Raw genomic sequence first — 6,000 nt, 5'->3', positions numbered from 1 at the left:
GAGTAAGATTTGGTTTCAGGGAAAGTTTCAATGATTCAAAAAAATCTTACTGTTTCATTTATTGCCTTTTTAAAAAAAGAATTAAAAAATTTCAAACACATTATGGGGCATGAATCCCAAGGCCACCTTCCAGAGTGTGTCTGTTGAATCCATCAGCTGGCAGCCCCAGGAATCTGTGTTCATTACTATGTGTGTTAGGGAGAAGCATTGGAGGAGGTTTGGGGTAGATACTAGAGAAGACAGGGGAAAGTGAATTAAGAATGGTGCCTGTTCCCCAGCCAGGCCTCAGAAGAGAGAAGGGATGATTCAAAGCCCAAGGAGTCCTTTTCTTTAGTCACTTGGTGTGACCTGGGGCCCAAGCAGGGATGCTTCTGGGCTGGTTGACAGATTTCAATACAGCAGTGCAGTGAGATGCCCTGTCTCCACATCAGCTGAACAACCAGCCTTCAAGGTCACAGGGGGGTGCAGAAGCTGTTCGGTGTGCCCATGGCCTTGGGGTTGTGACAGCCCTGGGAGGCTGCCTGCTCCTGCATGAATGGCACAGGGACTCTGCACAGAGAGGAACATGAAAGGCCAACTTCGAATGGCATGTGCTGTTTCACAGTGATGGGGATTGGTGCTGTGAATAGGAATTTGGGGATTATTGTGGATAATTTGACCTCGTTTATACCCATAGGCCAGTTGGGTCTTGAGACATCTAGATATGTCTTGATATGATATCAACGTGGTCTCTGTGGTTTATTTTTCTAAAACAAACAAAAGGGGATTCAATTATAATACATAATAAGATTGCTCACTTATTTCACATTGCTAGGAAAACATGATATGCCAAGTAAGTCAATTTTCCAAATGATTGAAACAGCCCTTTAACATTTATAACCTTTTACTCTTTCTGATGGAAAGCCTGCCAAAATACACTGTATACTTTGTCACTTTCTTAAGCAGAAGCAAAGATGAGTCTAACCATTCCTTGATGTCTCCGAGTCATGATGAACACTGATTACTTTTGTATATAGCATGGTAAGAACCTGACGTAGGTAGGGCTATACTCTCCTAAAATAAATTGTGCCTAGACTGCCATGCTTTCTGAATTCTTGTATCGCTTTTGGTAGTTTGTCTCTCTTCCACTGATATTAGCTGTCAATAGACACTTCTTGCTTCTCTCAGGGAGACAGTTTCTAGGAATCTTCTTTACCCCCATCATCATTTTAGTCTGATATTCAATCTGCTTTGGATCTAGAAGTTACCTGACTCTTGCGAAAATTCTGCCTAAAAAAAGCAAAAAGCAAATTGGGTTCTAACTTCTGACAGAGGGTCAGAAAGGTTTGCCTAGAAATGAAGTGCAAGTCTTTAAGAAGTTAGTTTGTTTATTTGGAGGCATTTTAAATGAACTTTGGGTCTTGGCTGTGTTCCCCCAAATTGAAGTTACTGGATGAAGAACTTCCAGAGAAGTGGTTTTTAGTGTACATGTAATTGAGATCCTGAGGAGAGGGGAAGGGATGATTGTAGCCCTCCATCTCACCCCGATCACCATTATTCTATTTATTTTATGGAAATCGTAGTTAATATTCTGAATTAATTAGATTGTACAATCAGTTTCAAAAGCATAATGCAGTGGTGTATAAAATTTAATAATGCATAAAACTTGTTATGGAAATTTAAAATTTTAGGGCCTAGATGAAATTCAAACATGAATTTTGTATGAAGAAATGAAACAAAATAGTTTTGTTCGAATAAGTTGCTTTACTACAAGGGAGAACATCCACATCATCATTTAAATACTGTACCATTCATCACATGCAATGCTTCCCAGCAAACTAATTTTAGATAGACTCCAGATGCGATAAATATCAAAGGGGTATATCATTGTCCCGCCTCTGCTTGTTTTCCTTTTGAAGGTCAGCAGGCTTAGTAAAAACAGATTTCCTAAAATAAGCGTTATCATATGCAGAGAAGACTGGAAATCATAAATGATGTGAGCAACTTCCCTTGATTATGACAGGAAGCCTACATATGTAATCTTTGTAGCGAATAAACATCTTCAATTTCTAGTATTATATCATCCAATTCCAGGAAAACATTATCATAATATGAAATAGATGAGAAAGCAAATAGCAATCAGAACTATCTGGCAATGAGAAACGCTAGGTTTTCACTCTCGAGTTGGGGCAGCCTGGCTTAGTGAGAAAAGCAGATGTAAGGTGGTCATGGGTTCAACTCTTTCTGCCTAGGTGACTTTGGGCAAGTTACTAAATTTCTCTGATGAAATGAAAATGTTGCTTCGTTCTCAAGGGTGGCATACTATTTAAATGAGATCATGTATATTTAGCACGTTCCTCCATCTTACATGCCCTCTATTTGGAAACTGTAGTCCTCACCTGCAGCTCCAGCTCCCCTCTTGTGTGTCTTTTCTTTTTTTTTTTTTTTTTTTTGCGGTACGCGGGCCTCTCACTGTTGTGGCCTCTCCCGTTGCGGAGCACAGGCTCCGGACGCGCAGGCTCAGCGGCCATGGCTCACGGGCCCAGCCGCTCCGCGGCATGTGGGATCTTCCCGGACCGGGGCACAAACCCGTGTCCCCTGCATCGGCAGGCGGACTCTCAACCACTGCGTCACCAGGGAAGCCCTGTGTCTTGTCTTTATAGGGCCCTTCCAACCTCCCAGCCGGGAAGCTAGTGGTTGTCGAAGACTCCTCGCTTTCCTTCCTCCCACTGGCTCCTAATTCGCGTCTGAGTTAGGTGTCAGATGCGTCTACTTTGAGATCACCTGATCTATGTGGACTTCATACTGTGCACTTAACCCACACTGGTGAATGCTCACTAACCTAAAATTTTCTTGAGGAAAGGAATTGTACCTTTTATCTCTGGCAATAATATCTATGGACCTGAAGTGAAATAAAAGAGAAGAGCAGTAGCTCAATAAATCCCAGTTTGCTCTCTCCCTGTTCCTGCCTGTGCTCAAGATGCTGACTTGTGTTGCTGGCTCTTGCCCTGTCAACCCATGTAGGACGAGTCCCCGTGGGTATTTCTGGTGGGACTTTGTGGGTGTGTCCCATGATCCTCCCACCACCTGCAACAACAGGGAGCATGGAGAGAGCACTGTGATCCCCATTTTACAGAGGAGACCCTGAAGACAAGGCATTTACGTCTCCTACCTGAGGTTAAACGGTGAGTGACAGGCAGAATGGGATTGACCTCAGATCTAGCTGATGCCAGAAGTCACCTAAGCATCATATTCTATTCCCTCCTTAAACACATCTGATCAGTTACCCAAGGCATCCCCTATTTTATACCCTTTTGTTTACTTAAGCACCCCTCTCCAAGCACTACTATTGCTTTCGGTTGGTGCTGCTGGTCCCTTTCCCAAAGCACTGCAGTCCTTGATTTGCTGAGTGGGGCAGAGTTCTCTCTCAGTTTTGTGCATTAAACTCTGTCAGAGGAGTATCAAAGCTCCTCATGTCTCAATGTCCTAGAGAAAGTTGCATGAGATGGTCTTTATAGACAGGGCTGAAATTCATCAGGTAAGGCATGGGGCATAGCTGGCATCTACTCTGATGAGCTGGTCGTCTGTTCTAGTTGGTCAATGCTTGTACCATACTAGGTGTTAAATATTTTGAATATCACCTCTGCTTCCAGAGCTTCCTCTCCACAAGAATCCATAGATGAGTGCTCATGGGAATCTGAGCCAGACATTTAACCTGAGTAATGGATGCCATGTTCAAATCATAGTTGCTTATCCCCTTGAAAGACCAAGATGGATTTGGATATATGGTCAAGCTGAAAAGTGCCAGGATCATTTAGGATAGTTTTTCTCCCAGAAGTTTCTTTAGACCTTCAAGCAAACAGACATCTGCTGATCTATGTCACTCTACTAGGTATGTCCAGACACAGTTGAGCATTAATGATATACACAGTTTGGGCTCAGTCTGAGAGGTCTGACTTACTTGATTGTAATGAGAGGGGAATGAATGGGCATCATGATTAGTTTACATTTCTGGATAAGTAATAATAGGGACAGACTTTTGTATTAAAATTTTCTGTGCTTATGATTTTGCTAATCTTTCTTATAATTAAGTCAGTTTTCACTTTATACATGTCAAGGTATGCTGCTCGTTGCATACAAATTCATAGTTGTTACAGCTTCTTGATGGATTAGCCTTTGTTATCATGTATTTTTATTCCTTTTGCCTTAAATTCCAATTTTTCTGATAATAATATTGCTAAGTATCTTTCTTGTAAAGGAATTCATTTATGTTTTCTTCTAGAACTTTTCTTTCTGTTTTTTACATTTAAATCTTTGAACCATTGAGTTTTTTTTTTTTTTTTTTTCTCAGCTCTCCTATCTAGGTCTCAATGGAAAGCACTCCTGCTCTCTTTCTTTTGGACCCTGCTATTCAAAAACCTCCCATCCCCATAACCATGGAGTTACATATATTAATATACATGGTGTTTATTGTCCTGTGACTTCATTTTTTTTCATTCTACAGCCATGGAATGAGTCCCTGCAGAGGAAAAATAGTATTTGTGACCATAGAGCCATTTATTTACCCATGGCCCAGAGAGGGGACCTGGATGGAGAGGTGGAGGCTGTCCTTAAGGGGCGAACCATTGAGAAATGATCCTGGTCTAGGTTTGAGGTATAGACCCAATTTTAAAAATTGGATAAACTGCTTTAATATAAGTTAAATATGAGTTTTAAATAAATTAATATAAATTTAATTAATATTAATTTAAAAATTTTAAAATATATGTGATGTATATTAATACACACATATGTTTTGTTTTTGAAATATATTCAATATATATTTATATGCATACATATATACATATTGGTTTTGAAGTCTCTCTCTCTCTCTCCCTCTGTCTCTTTCTTTGGCTGTTTAATAGTTTTGTAGTTACCTCCACACCACCTCCCAAACTTCTAGACCATAACTAGGTCTTCTGATGGTGCTTAGAGGCTCCTGCAATGCTAGAACAATCCAGGGAGCAATTCTACTCACTTCCTGGTAGCAAGGCTGTGTCTTGGTCTTCCTACTTGGCTAACTCCTCAACTTCCTATGAAGCCTTAGTCCCAGGCAGTGGTCAAGCAGCAATTTTACTCGGCCTTCATCTATAAAAGTGTGTGGGAGTGTGAAATGCCACAGGTAGAAGGTTGCTTGTGAGTAACAGGACATGTTTGTAAATAGCCTGCATTCAGCAAGAGAGAATTGGTTGAGTAAATCACGGTTTGTGCACACAATGAAGTACACACAGCCACGAAAAGATGAGTAAAATCTCCAAATCCTGTTTTTCTGAATATACAGTTAAGTGAAAAAAGCAAGGTGCAGAACAGTATATAAGGTATCTATATTTTGTGTAAGAAAGGGAGAGAAACAAGAATTTATGTGGTTGCAAGAAGAGATGTTGGAAGGATAAGCAACAAATAAATAAAAATGGCTTCCTAAAGAGGAGGGGAAGTGGGGAATGGAGTAAACATGAGAGTTCCGTGTACCATAAAATGCTGTAGTTTTGATTTTTGATTTATGTCAGATCTATCTATGTAAGATGACTTACGGAAGATAAAATTATAACAAAAACCCACCAATTACAAAAGGTGTGTGTGTGTGTGTGTGTGTGTGTGTGTGGGCGCGCGCACGCGCGCGCACACTGGGGGGCAGGGCAAAGATGTTTCAAGTCATGAGCCTAGTTCTGGTTCTTTCTCTTTGTGGCACTAAAGTCCTAGGCACCACTGCCTTCTACCTAGCCTGCAGCCCACGAGGCCCCCAGCAGCAGAGCCACTTATGTACTCTTCCAGATTCACGGAAATGATAACTGATTTTGGGTCCACTTCTTTTTGTTTTTTTCTCCTTGTAGTTTATCTATCACTGCTGTATATTTAGAGTAGAGAAATGCTGGGATGTGTGAAACTTCTGTGACCTGGGAAGTCCCTTTCCTTTTGTTTTAACCCTTATTATTGAAAATTCTTTTAAAATACTTCTTTTCCTGCCTTAGGAAGTCTAGTATA

This window comes from Monodon monoceros, unplaced genomic scaffold (genome assembly GCF_005190385.1).
Source record: "Monodon monoceros isolate NGI ecotype Baffin Bay Population unplaced genomic scaffold, NGI_Narwhal_1 Super_Scaffold_18, whole genome shotgun sequence".
Lineage (NCBI taxonomy): Eukaryota > Metazoa > Chordata > Mammalia > Artiodactyla > Monodontidae > Monodon > Monodon monoceros.
The sequence above is the reverse complement of the archived record's forward strand: the minus strand, read 5'-3'. Positions refer to the sequence as shown.